This window comes from Chiloscyllium plagiosum, chromosome 46 (assembly GCF_004010195.1).
Source record: "Chiloscyllium plagiosum isolate BGI_BamShark_2017 chromosome 46, ASM401019v2, whole genome shotgun sequence".
NCBI classification, from domain to species: domain Eukaryota; kingdom Metazoa; phylum Chordata; class Chondrichthyes; order Orectolobiformes; family Hemiscylliidae; genus Chiloscyllium; species Chiloscyllium plagiosum.
In genome coordinates this window covers 10,337,698-10,352,336 of record NC_057755.1, presented here as the reverse complement: position 1 = coordinate 10,352,336, position 14,639 = coordinate 10,337,698, and the positions used below count along the sequence as shown (strand labels likewise).

General features: G+C 43.8%; 1 long non-coding RNA gene across 1 annotated transcript in view; it reads left to right on the top strand.

Moving 5' to 3' along the window:
* The first annotated feature begins 7,922 nt into the window (after positions 1–7,922).
* Positions 7,923–14,639, top strand: part of LOC122544141 — a 37,435-nt gene continuing 30,718 nt past the window's right edge. The window contains exon 1 of the long non-coding RNA XR_006310274.1: positions 7,923–8,061. This is a non-coding gene — a long non-coding RNA (uncharacterized LOC122544141). The remainder of the gene's footprint in view (positions 8,062–14,639) is intronic.

Sequence of the window (14,639 nt, the reverse complement as noted above, 5' to 3'; positions counted from 1 at the left end):
CCAAGTGGTGTTTATAACATGCAAGATAAAAAGGACCCTCTTGTGGTGCAGTAGTAACGTTGCTATCCTAAAGCCAAGGGGCCTGGCTTCAAGTTTCACCCTACTCCAGGTGGTGTGTAATTGAATCCCTACAGTGTGGAACCAGGCCATTTAGCCCATACCAAATCTCCAAAGAGCATCCCTCCCAGACCAACACGCTGCTATATCTCCGTAACCCTGTATTTCCCACAGCTAACCCATATAACTTGCACATCTCTGGACACTGCGGGGTAATTACAGATGATCAATCCACCGGACCAGCGCACCTTTGAACTCTGGAAGGAAACTGGAGCATCCAGAGGAAACCCAGATTCCACACAGTCAGCCATCCGAGTGTGGGATCAGTTTCAGGTCACTGGCGCTGTGAGTCAGCAGTGCTACCCACTGAGTCACTGTGCTATCCATCTCTAAACCATTTGGTCAGAAAAATAAGTTCAATGAGAAGAAAGATAAGTTGCAAACATCCAGTATTTGGCCAAGCTCTGAAATTGCGACACAAAATAAGGTTCAATAATATTTTTGTATTAATACAATGCAAACAGAAATTTATTTACATCCAACTCTATTTCTCAGAGTGTAAGTGACCTTCAGTTTGCAGTGAATAATACTGGTTACTGATAATCACGTTGACAGAAAACCTAATCAGTGATCAATTCGTTACAAATTAACGAAAGTGTGTGGGTTGGCTAGAGCCATGTTCTGCCCATGTTCCATGTGTACATTCAGTCAGTCTGACAGATTAGTGTCGGGAGCAGTAACATTCCAGATCTCCAGCCCAATTTTCCAGAAACAAGGTTCCACATTCCTGGATGAGGAAAATTTGAATTCAACACTCATTGATTTTTTAAAAATACGTCAGCATAGAAATGAGCATTGATGATTTTTGTAAAACTATCACAATAATATCCTTCAGTCTGAGTAAGATAACGGCCGATGGTTTTCGAGGCAAGGTACCAGCCTGGATAGACGATTGACAGTCTGGTAGAAAGCAGAGGGTGGGCATAAAAAAATCTTTCTCAGGATGGCAGCCGGTGACACGTGGTGTTCCACAGGTGTCAGTGTTGGGACCACAACGTCTCACTTTCTCCATTAACAGTCTAGACGGAGGAACTGTGGGCATTCTGGCTGAGTTTGTAGATGATACAGAGATAAGCAGAAAGACTGGTTAGGAGAGTGGGCCAAGAAGTGGCAGATGGAATATAAAGTGAGAATGTGTGATGTCATGCACTTTGGTAGGAAGAATCGAGACATCAACTATTTTTGAAATGGCGAGAAAATTCTGAAATCTGAAGTACAAAAGGATTTGAGAGTTCTAGACCAGGTTTCGCTTATGGTAAACGAGCAGGTTGAGTCGGTAGTTAGGAATGCAAATACAATGTTGTCATTTACCAGGAGAGAACGAGAATATAAAAACAAGGATGTACTTCTGAGGCTTTATGAGGGTCTGGTCAGAGCACAGTTACAGTATTGTGAGGAAGTTTGGACTCTATACCTCAGGAAGAATGTATTGGCTGTGGAGCAGGCCACGAGAATTATCCCAGGAATTAAAGGTTTAACATATGAGGAACGTTTGAGGATTCTGGGTCTATACTCGGGGCGGGAGGGGGGGGGGGTTAGAAGGACGAGGTAGACTCTAATTGAAACTTTCAGGGTACTGAATGGCCTGGAGAAAGTGGACGTTTGGAAGATGATCCAATTGGCAAGAGAAACGAGACCTGAGGGCACAGACTTTGAGTAAAGGGAAGACCCTTTAGAACTGAGAGAGGGAGAAACATCTTTAGCCAGAGACTGGTGAATCTGTGGAGTTCATTGCCATAGAAAGCCGTGGAGGCCAGGCCACTGAGTATATTTTAAACAGAGCTCGGAAAGTTCTTGATTGTCAAGAAGATCAAAGTTACAGAGAGAAAGCAGGAAAATGAAGTTGAAAAATCTATCAGCCATTATTGAATGGCTAAGCAGTATTGATGGGCTGAATGGCCTCAATTCTGCTCCTATGTGATATAGTCTTAGAGAAGGACATCTGCAAGTCTTATATGGTCTGGCCTTGGTATGTCTCCAGACACAACGCAATGTGGCTGAATCTGACGTGTCAACTGACTACATGTTCAATGTTTGGGAGAAGATTTGTAGCTCGGGTGCTCGTTGTTGTGGTTCTGTTCGCCGAGCTGGAAATTTTTGTTGCAAACGTTTCGTCCCCTGTCTATGTGGCATCTTCAGTGCTTGGGAGCCTCCTGTGAAGCGCTTCTGTGGTGTTTCCTCCGGCATTTATAGTGGCCTATCCCTGCCGCTTCCGGTTGTCAGTTTCCGCTGTCCACTGTAGTGGCCGGTATATTGGGTCCAGGTCGATGTGTTTGTTGATTGATCAACTAGCCACGAAACGACACGACCAGCTATCCTTAGTAGCCACACACGCAGACGACAAGCAACATGAATTCGACTGGGACCACACTACCATTATAGGGCAAGCCAAACAAAGAACAGCCAGGGAATTCCTAGAAGCATGGCACTCATCCACAAACTCCATCAACAAACACATATACCTGGACCCAATATACCGGCCACTACAACGGACAGCTGAAACTGACAACTGGAAGCGGCAGGGACAGGCCACTATAAATGCCGGAGGAAACACCACAGAAGCCTTCACAGGAGGCTCCCAAGCACTGAGGATGTCACCTAGGCAGGGGACGAAACGACTACAAGCTTAATTGTAATTAATGGTAATAAACTCGTTGAATTAACTGGTATCAAATGAGACTCCGAGATTGATACTGAAAATCCCTCCAAAACAAAGATCAGGACCTTTGCCAATGTTGGGAGAACTGCCCCACAGACACAATACAGACTAGCCTGCCACATCCATGAACATTGAATTCTATGTGACAGGTCTGTTCGCACCACCATTCCTGGCTATGTTCCCACCCAGTGCAAGGACTGACCCTCCAGAGGTGAAGCCACCCCCTGTTGAATCGGGATTGAGCTGCCCAGCGATTCCTCTTTGTGGACACGGAGTCTCATAAAATGTCATTGGCACGGAAACCTTGTGCTTCATCTCCGGGGACATCCGGGAGTTTTCTGTATCAGATATGCTCTTCCTTTTTCGATTTTTTACTCTAAGTCCTGATTGCAATCGTGGGGTCATCCCCAGGCTATGGCACTGGAGGAAGGCCAGGGCGCAGCAGTGGGGTAAGGCCCAGGCTGCAGCAGTGTTGTCAGCTCCAGGCATCTGCAGTGGCATCAGGTGCATTCTGCTGCAGTTGTGTCAGGGCCAGGCTGCAGCAGTGGAGTCAGGCACAGACTGCAGAAGTGGTTTCGGACCCAGATTGCAGCAATGGAGTCAGGGCCAGACTGCAGCAGTGGAGTCAGGCTCAGGCTACAGCTGTGGGGTCAGGCCCAGGCTGCAGCAGTGGAGTCAGGCCAAGGCTACAGGAGTGGGGTCAGGCCCAGACTGCAGAAGTGGTGTCAGGCTCAGGCTGCAGCAGTGGTGATGGAGACTGCTTTGCGCAGCTGAATACAGTCCAATTAAAGAAAGGACACCCAGAAACACAAAAACATAATACAAAAATGGAAGATAACTGATTTCTTCCCCACAGTACACTGGCTGTGGCTAGCCAGCTTGGAGTCAGTCCAAAACTGATGAGATTGCCTGATTATAAATAAGATTTTTTATTTTCTTCATTTTTTTTTGTAAATCTCCACACTATTGCCAAACAGCAGTCGAGATTATTTATTCCCAGCACCCATGTTGTGTGTGTGCAGGTGTAGGACACAGTGAATAACAATGAGTGCATTAATATTTATTCACCACCATGAAGTAAGTGGCCAGTGACAACCAGTGCCCTTCACATCAAAGGGCAATGCTGGGTGACCAACGAAGGGAAGTGGACGCCAGGGATGAATCAAAATAGAGTTGGAAGGGGAAATACTACATTCCACTCCCCGTGTTGTCCACCATCCCTGAGCAGTGCAAGGGTGTTCGTAGACACCCTCTGCTCTGTCTTCACGGACACCCACCAGTCAACACCACAATCCAAGCAAACTCCCCTGCCAATGCAGGAAGTGCAAAACCTGCACCTACACCATCCCCCTTACCTCGGTCCAAGGCCCCAGAGGATCCTTTCACATCTGACAGAAATTCACCTGTACGTCCATCGATGTCACCTCATGTATCCGTTGAATCCAACTTGGTCTCCTCTACATCAGGGAGACAGGATTCCTACTTGCAAATCGTTTCAGAGAACATTTCCGGGATGCCTGAACCACCCAACTCCACTGCCCTGTTGCTGAACACTTCACCACCCCCTCCTACTCCATCAAGGACATGCAATTCCTGGGTCTCCTCCACCACCAAACCATTACCACCTGATGCCTGGAGGAGGAACCCCTCATATTCCGCCTTGGGACCATTCAACCACATGGGGTCAATGTAGATTTCAACAGTTTCCTCATTTCCCTTCCCCCAGCATTTTCCGAGTTGCAAGTCTGCCTTCTGACCTGTCCATCACCGTTCCCATCTATTCCGTTCATTCTCCTCTCGGACCTCTCCCCTTCTCCCTCACCTTCATCTACCTATTCATTTTCAGCTGCCTTCCCCCCAAACCCGCCACCCTCCTATTTATCTGTCTGCTTCCCTGGCCCACAGGCCTCATTCCTGATGAAGGGCTTATGCCCGAAACGTCAATTCTCCTGACCCTCAGATGCTGCTTGACCTGCTGTGCTTTTCCAGGATCACACTCTCAAAGCTGTCCTTATGTGCTGAATGCCATTTGACTTTAGGAAATTTTCAAAATTCCTGATGGTAAGTGACATTCCCTTGTCAGTGGCTCATACTTCCGAGGATCCGTGTATCACGAACCATGCTTGCACCTTGTCAATCATTACCCCTGCGTTTGGTGAACGAATCGTTCGCACGTCCAACATTTTTGAATGACCATCTGCAATGACCAGGAACATTGAGCCAATGAAAGGATCAGCATAGCCAATGTGTCCAGGGTGTTCCCCGACATTCCCATGAATGTCGGGGTACTGTTGGTGACAATTCATGTCGTTGTTGGCACTCGGGGCACTATCCCACCAACACAGCTCCGTTGGCATCCAATCCTGGCCACAATAGCTCCTCACCAGCATCTCCATCTTGGAAATCCCTGGATAATCCTGGCAGGATCAGCCAGTATCTGGTGGTGGCCATTACTTGAGACGATCACACTTGCCCCTCAGCTGCTTCTGTCCACAGGACAGGACCTTCTTGTGTCCACAGTCAGATAATGTTCATAGTGGGTGGACGTGCATCCAGAAACATTGAGCTAAAGCAGATTCTTCAAAGGAAGACCCCAACGGGGTGAATATCTGTCACTGGGAGGGGGCCCAAATCATCTATAATAGCCACTTGGCTCCAGGACGGTGTTCAAACTTGTCCTTGTAGGCGCTGAGAATAAGGATCCAACGTTGAATTTGACTGGAAGCTGCATCATCTTGTTTTCCTTCAGTAGCACGAGCAGAGATTTGTGATCGATACAATGATATCCATAAAGATACTGGTGTAACTTCCTCACGCCAGCCTTTGTACTGTCTTAAATAAATATCGAGAGGCAGGTAATTCTCTCGATGGAAATCTGACTCACGTAGGTAATGTAATGTGGATTATATAGAATGGGAGGTTTTGCACAGTGTTAAATCTTTGGGAATAAATACACCGCCCAGGTCAATAAACAAAGGAACTAGCAAACGGGAGGCAAGAGCATCCAATAGAAAACAAGACTAATCACAACTTCTGCAGAATATTCCAAAGGAGCCTGTGACAGAGGAATTAACTTTGTCATGAGAGGTATTTAAAATTGATGAGGAAGGAGTGTTGAACGGACTATTGATTGTTAACATGAAAAAGGCATCACGACCTGGTGAAGTCCATTCAGGCATATTAAAGGTAGTGACAGTGAGAACTGAAGGGACACTGGCCTTAAACTTTCAGCCTTCCTGGAGTCAGGGCAAGGGCCAGAGTTTGGAGAATAACAAAATTTGCAGCCTTGCTCAAGAAAGGTTTTCAGGATAAAGGTTGCAGTAACAGGCTGGGGTTCTGGATCACTAGCCCAGTAAGATTACCACGATTCCAGTACCTGACTCTGTGAAATAATTAGATTAAATCAGTTGAGCAATGCAACACGAGTTTCACAATTACAGAGATCGGCACAAAAACAACTGCAACGTGTTTCTTTCTGAATGACATTTCTGTAATTTATTGGTTAGCATGTTCTTCATTGTATCATTCTGATAAATAGTGCCAATATGTGTGGTGATGGTAAACTTGCTGAATATTTTAATTTAGATATAAAACGGCAGCACAAAGATTACCTTCGCAAAAAGAACGAGAATCTAACAATCACAGGAGAAAACAGAAGAATTCGGAGATTTCCACTGAGTGAAAGATATACCAAAGTAACTATTGTGCCTTCACTGGGTGAGCAGGAACACACAGACAATTCACTGAAGACCAGGAGTACGGCAGGTGGAGAATTGTGGAGGAAAGCTGAGCAAAATCATCGGGAAGAAATACCGTTAGATAGGTTACTGAGAAATCATTGTAATCAGACAGGATGCGCTGGGACCATTTTCATCATTGGACCGTCAGGTTTTGGAAAAAGTACCACAATACAGAAAATAATACATGGCTGCACAGCAGATGAAATGTATCGATATATTGATGTGATTTTTCCATTTAAAGTGCAGCAATTGAATTCCATCGAAGTGGAAACCTGCTTAAATGAACTGATATTACATTTCTTTCCCAATTTCACAAACTACTTAGAGTTTCTGTGGAACAAACCAGTGAAAGTAGTGTTCATATTCGATGACTTGGATCTTTTCCAGAAACTCCTCGATTTTACCGAGATGCCAAGTGCCAATGATGATGGATCTCAGAGTTTCGGGCCTGAACATTTGTGTGAAATATCCCACATTGTGTGCAGTCTTAGAAAATGGCAATTGCTGAAAGGCTGCTCAGTGTTGGGAACAAGTTCCCCATGGAAACTGCAGACTCTTGGGAAAGTCGGCTTAAATCAAGTTGCCATATCCTGGGCTTCAGTGCAGAGAGCAGGAAACAATATTTTCAGCGCTGCTGTGTAGCTGGAGAGCTTGCTTCAAATCTTTTGGATTATATTGAGCAGAATGAAATGTTATACACCATGTGCTATATTCCCGGCTTCTGCTCGGTTCTGTGTTCAATACTGGAAGCCCAGCAGAAAGAAGAACCTCAGATACCAGCATTCACAACCTGTACGAGTGTTCTCCTCACTTATGTCACTTGTTCTATGAAAAAGGTTATTATGAAGATGTTATTGTTCACGAGATGATTTTGAAATTGTGTATTTTGGCCTACTGGGGAATTTGCCATTGTGTTTAAAAGAGGCCAATTCAACCAGCACCAGCTCCTTATGTCCAACTGGATCTCGGGGTTTATGATGGAAATTCAAGACAATGATGGTATTGGCTACGTTTCCATTTACCCCATTTTGAAGGATTTTGTTGCTGCCCTGTTTAAATGTCAAAATACACCAGTTGACCAAGTGAAAACAACTCTTAGTGAATGGTACAACTGCATGGACGACAGGTTTAAATTTTTTTACCGTTTTTTTCATTGGCCTCTCATCACCAAATTCAGTGAAACAGAATGGTTTTTGACTGGGGGGAACTACACTCTGAAATAGCTTCAAATGTGTCAGACTGGCTGAAAGAAAAAATCAGCAGTTATGTGCACAACTTGGAAAGTGAGAGAAACCAAAAGGTCTCCTTGAAATATTGTATTGTCTCCTTTGAAGTTGGAGATGCCATGCTGCTAAAAGATGTCTTAACTCCGGTGAAGACATTCCAATTTACAAAATACTATCTTCAATCCTTTGACTGTACTGTTTTATCAAAAGCCTTAATGATGGTTCAGGAGATTGAGGAGCTGGATCTTGACAATTGTGGGATAGGAAATGAGGGTATCCACTAGCTGGAGTCAGTGTTACGGAAATGTGAGGTACTCAGGTAATGCAACACAATTATTTAATAACATTATGACATCATAAAGTGATGGCACAGACATTTGGGGCAATATTTATAAATGGCCTCTGTTAGATGAATTAAAGACAGTGTTTTGTAATACTTTCATGGAATCATGATGGACTGAAATCAATAAACACAACCAAACCTTCGGTATAATGCCACTTCGTGCAATGATCTGCTTGTAAACAGATTTTAACAATGACACATTCAAATCTTGCAAACACTTAAAACCCCGCCTGATTCATTGATTTAACCACTTTTCTCAGGCACATTGAGCATAGCATAGAGTTCTAGAAGCTACCAAGAAGACAGTCTTCGGAAGATGATCAAATGTATTGCCAAGGTATCCAAATCTATAGCCAATTTCAGGGAAATAGGATGAGAAAAGATCGGAGGTTTTCTGTGACATAGTTTCATCCACAATCATTGTGATTAACCGATAGCATCCAATGACACGAATAGACTCTGATTGCTATTTTGGTAAGTTTTGAAAATCAAAGGAATATTGGAACAGGAGTAGGCAATTCAATGGCTGACTTGTGGCCTAACTCCATTATCCTAATTCGGACCCTTAATCATTAGTACATTTGCTCAACAAAAATTGATCAATCTCAGAGTTAAAAATAACAACTGGTGTAACATTCACTGCTATTAGTGGAAGATTGTTACGAATATCTACCACTCTTTGCGTATAGACGTGCTCCCTGACATCTCTCCTGAATGGTCCGGCCCTAGTTCACAGATTATGCTTATTGTTCTAGAATTACAAATCAATGGAAATTCTTTGTTAGAATTCTTTTTCCCTGACCACCAAACTCTAGGTCATTAACACATTTGAAGAGAATCAGTACTCCTAATAAATTCCATGAGGAAATCCAATTTTAAACGTTTCTAATACCGAAGACAATCAATAAGGAATACTTGCTGTTCCCTCTTACACTTCAGATTGGGTTTCAACATCAATACCTTTGTGCATCTGTCTTACTTTGTAGCACATTATGCACATCATTTATTGTAAAGTATGGCAAATATGAAATTACAATCCAGATTTAGCCATCTCTCGGGGTCAGTAATATTCTTAAACCAAAACAAATTTAATACAAGCCATATGATTAAACATAAATTACATGTTCTTTATTCATATTCTGAATCTCCAAACCATAATAACAAAATATTTGAACTCCTACTTATTTTTTACCTGTGATATTTTCTTATTATTCCTTACTAGTCTCAGCATGAATAAACTGGACGATTTGGGAGTGCAAAGTCTCCCTGGCATTCTGCATGAAAAGCATTGCAAAATACAGACAGTGTTGACAGTAATTCTGTACAAAATATAAAACAACGCATTTTAAAATCCATTTTAGTCATTATCAGCAAATGTGATTGTTCAATTCCTATTATTGCTGGGCTTCTTGCGGAGATATGTGTATCATCGATAGTCACAGGTGAGATGCTGGAAGGCTGGAGGCTGGCGAACGTAGTGCCACTATTTAGAAAGGGCGATAAAGACACGCCAGGAACTATAGACCATTCAGCCTGACGTCGGTGGACGGCAAGTTGTTGGAGGAATTCCTGAGGGACAGAATGTACATGTAAATGGAAATTCAAGGTCTGATTAGGGATCGTCAAGATGGCGTTGTGCATGGGAAATCATGTCTCACAAACTTGATTGAGTTTTTGAGGAAGTAACAAAGAAGATTGAGGAGGGAAGAGCGGTAGATGTGATCTATATGGACTTCACTAAGGCGTTCTACAAGGTTCCCCATGGGAGACTGGTTAGCAAGGTTAGGTCTCATGGAATAAAGGGAGTTCTAGCCAATTGGATAGAGAACTGGCTCAAAGGTAGAAGACAGAGGGTGGTGGTGGTGGAGGGTTGCTTTTCAGACTGGACGCCTGTGACCAGTGGAGTGCCACAAGGATCCGTGCTGAGTCCTCTACTTTTTGACATTATAGAAATGATTTGGATGCGAACATAAGAGTTATAGTTTGTAAGTTTGCAGATGACACCAAATTTGGAGGTGTATTGGACAGCAAAGAAGGTTAGCTCAGATTACAACAGGATCTGGAACAGATGGGCCAATGGGCTGAAAAGTGGCAGATGGAGTTTAATTCAGATAAATGTGAGGTGTGGCATTTTGGGAAAGCAAATCTTAGCAGGACTTATAAACTTAACGGTAAGGTCCTAGGGAGTGTTGCTGAACAAGGAGACCTTAGAGTGCAGTTTCAAAGCTCCTTGAAAGTGGAGTTGCAGGTAAACAGGATAGTCAAGAAGACATTTGATATGTTTCCTTTATTGCTCAGAGTATTGAGTACAGGAGTTGGGAGGTCATGTTGCGTCTGTACAAGTAATTGGGTAGGCCACTGTTGGATTATTGCATGCAATGCTGGTCTCCTTCCTTTAGGAAAGATGCTGTGAAACGTGAAACAGTTCAGAAAAGATTCAAGGATGTTGTCAGTTTTGGAGGATTTGAGATATAGGGAGAGGTTGAATATGCTAGTGTTATTTTGCTGGAGCGTCGGAGGCTGAGGGGTTATATTATAGAGTTTTGCAAAATTATGAGCAGCGTGGATAGGATAAATAGACAGAGTCTTTTACCTTGGGTGAGTGAGTCCGGAACGAGAGAGCATAGGTTTAGGGTGAAAGGGGAAAGATGTTAAAGAGACCTAAGGGGCAACTTTTTCACGCAGAGTATGGTACATGTATGGAATGTGCTGCCAGAGGAAGTGATGGAGGCTGGGACAATTGCATCATTTAAGAGGCATTTGGATGGGTATATGAACAAGGTAAAAACCATGACTGCAGATGCTGGAAACCAGAGTTTACATTAGAATGATGCTAGAAAAGCACAGCAGGTCAGGCAGCATCTGAGGATCAGTAACATCGACGTTTTGGGCAAAAGCCCTTCATCAGGAATACTGATTCCTGATGATGTATTCCTGATGAAGGGATTTTGCCTGAAACATCAATTTTACTGCTCCTCAGATGCTGCTTGAACTGCTGTGCTTTTCCAGCACCACTCTAATCTAAACTCTGGGTACGTGAACAGGAAGGGTTTGGAGGGATATGGGCCGGGTGCCTGCAGGAGGGACTACATTGGGTTGGGATACGGTCGGCATGGATGGTTTGGATGGAAGGGTCAGCTTCCATGGTGCACATCTCGATGACTCTTTTATTCTTGTGAAAATTTAGACATAAGGATGGCACGTAAAACAATTGTTGCAGTTCACTTGGACTTTTAGTGCAATTGTTTGTCTGTTGGCATTTGTTTTCACTTTTGCCTTTCTCATGTTAATGCATCACACTCCTCATATCTGAGAAATGCAGTCACATCGGATAGCATAGGATATCATGGGTACTAGACAATGGTCACGTTCATTATTTGTTTAGCACGAGCACAATTGGAAAAACATGGTCAGATGTGATTTATAGCAGCAGTGGGACAAGATCTGCATGCTTAGATCTGATGTGAGTTTGAGTGCCAGATGTTCTGGAGGGTTATGTTGACCCCTATTGTAAGTGTAAGTTACTGAGAAGCGGACATGGTCAGCTCAAGTCTAAGTGAAACATATCATTAATCAGAGGATATCATTCATTATTTGTATTGTAGCTTCGGGTTACACACAGGTTTGTTCGGATTTACTTCACTGCCTCTGAAACTATCACCTCACTTGGAATGTAGGGTCTCCAGTTTGTAACGATAAGGCTCTCTGCAGCTGCTGTTAGCTGTCCTGTAGGAACAGGTTTAGCAACAGCACGAGGATTGTAATTTGCTGAATAAACACTGTTGTATATTTTATTCTACAGCCGGGTGTATCAAACATAACAACCTACCTAAATTCATGTGTTGCATAATCGTAGTTATCACCAAGCGTAACTTTAAATGATTGACTTGTAGGATTGAAGCATCTATAAACACAGATTTTTTCATCAACCAGAGTATTAGAGCTAAAATAGAATTATATTCTAATCAAAAAAAAAATTGGACATCCAGTTATTCTGTTGATAAAAAAAACAAATTATTCCCAATTCTCACTGCCTTTGGTGTTCCTGGTGAGCATTTTGAACTCATGCATCTTTTAAATGTCGATTGATAGATTATTTTAACAAGGTATTTGAGCAATTGTGTTTTTCTTTCTTTGTTTCTACAGTAAACCTGATGACAATTGTGATTCTTTTCAAAGGAAACTATGGCCTTTCCAAATGTATCTCTGTCAACATGGTGGCCATGGCAACAGCAGATCTATTGGTGATGCTCATGAATGTGATGTTACATCATATTTTCAGATTTACTTCTACCATTTTCATTATTAGCCCCCACTCCTCTGTGCAAGCTAACCACCGTCACCATTGTTTTGTCCATTTTATTCACTGTCAGCTTCACATTTGACAGGCTTACAATTATCAACTGTGAAAAGTTTAGAACAAGCCATTACACCCAGAAAACTGCAGTCACCTTTGCAAAAACATTCACTTTCATGATTGAGATAAAGAACATTCTATTTCTCTTTGCATTTGAACTTTGGCAAATCATCGACAAGGTGCACTGGGGTTGCAGTGCAAGTGAAGACGTATTTACCTCACCACCAGGGGCAGCCTACGCCTGAGGTGTTTGAATGATCAGTAAAATCTCTGTCGAGTGTGAAAAGGTCCTTTGAGGCCTTTACCGGAGGTGAGGGAGAGTTGTGAGCGCAGGTTTTACAACTCTTGCGTCGGCAAGGGAAGGTGTAGATGGTCCATGGGAACTTGAGGTCAGGGTGGAATGTGTTCGTGATGTTGATGAACTTTTCAACCTCCCTGCAGGAGCAGAACGTAGCATCGTTAAATAATAGATGGAGCAGAGAAAAAGATGGGGAGTAGTGTCAGTGTAATTGCAGACGATGGGATGTTCCATGCATCAGTTGAAGAGGCAGGCATAGCGGGGTTACATGCGGGTGCCCATGGCTAACCTGTGGACTGAAGGAAGTGGGAAGGTTCGGACGCGAAGTTTTTGATGGTGAGAATCAGTTCAGCCGATTGAACGAGTCTGTTGGCGGAGGGGTACAGGTTGGATCAGCGGGAGAGAAAGAAACAGGTGGCTTGGAGACCTTAATCATGGCATTTGGATGTGTGCAGGGACTGCATGGAAATTGTATAGATGATGCGTGGGGTGCTGAGAAACAGAATTCATGGATGTGGAATGCATGAGTAGTGTCTTGAAGATATGTATTGAGTTCCTGGACAGAGGGGGACAGGATGGTGTCAAGCCATGAGGAAATATGTTTGGTGAAGCAGGCGGAGATGGTCAGTGCACCACAGCAATAAGGCTTGTGAAGTTTGGGTAGGACGTAGAACTGTGTGGTGCGGGTTTCCCTGACAATGAGATTGAAAGCTGTGGATGGGAGATCTCCTGAGGTAATGGTTGTGGATAGTTGGAAATCTTGGATTGGTGATGGGAGGTGAGTTTATAGTCAAGGGGGTAGTGGGAGGAAGTGTCCAAGAGTGGGCCCTTGACTTCAGCGGTGTACAGATTGGGGAGGGAGCGGAAGGCTGTGTGTTACGAGAGTGCAGGGTTGGATTGGATGAGAGGAGTAGAAAGATTTAGGTGGTCAATGTCACGGTGGCAGTTGGAGTTGAAAAGATTGAAAGCGGTTCACAGAAGGAGTGTGTTGGAGGCTGGAGAAAGGGTTCGCGGAAGGTGGGCGGTAGCGCTGATGAAAAACATAAGCATGGAGGCAGGAGAAGAAAAAAAAAATGTTGCAACACGTGGAATTTCATGACCTAGGAGCATAGCGGTATGAAGGTGAGACTTTTACTGCGTACTGATCACTCATCCTCAGTGAGGGAGAGATTTGGGAGAATGGTTAAAACACGGCAGGCTGAGAGCTAGGAGCTGGTGTAAAGTTGAAGTTGGTGGCGGAGACTGTCTCTGGACTAGGTGTAGTCGTGATATCGTGGGTGACGTCACCACAATAAGTGACACACACAATGGGGATCATGAGGTGGATACGATGCATTCAGTTGCCTTTGTGGAGATGGAAGTGAAGTTCTGCGTGATGTTCGCGATGTCGTGGGTTCAGCTCCCCCTGCTACTCCACCAAAGACTTGCAAATCCTGGGCCACCTCAACTAGCCACTCGATTCCTGGAGGAAGAACACCTCATCCTATACCATGGGACACTCCAATCATATGGCAGCAATGTTAATTTCACCAGTTTCTTCATCTCCCCTCCTTCACCTCATCCCAGACCTAACACTTCAAATTGGCACCGGCTCCTTGAACTGTCCATCTTCCTTATCACCTAACCACTCCACACTCTACTCCAAACTATCACCATCACTCCCACATGCATCTACCTATCTCCTTCCAAGTTACCTTCCACTGAGCCCAACATCCCTCCTATTTATCTTTCTGCTCTCCATACTTTCCTGATAAAGGGCTTGTGTCCGAAATGTCTTCTCTCTGTTCCTTACCTGCTGTAGTTTTCCAGCAACATGGTTTTCGATTCTCATCTCTTGCATCTGCAATCCTCACTTTCTTCCAGGTGGTTTACTCCAATTAATTCCATTTGTATTTTCCT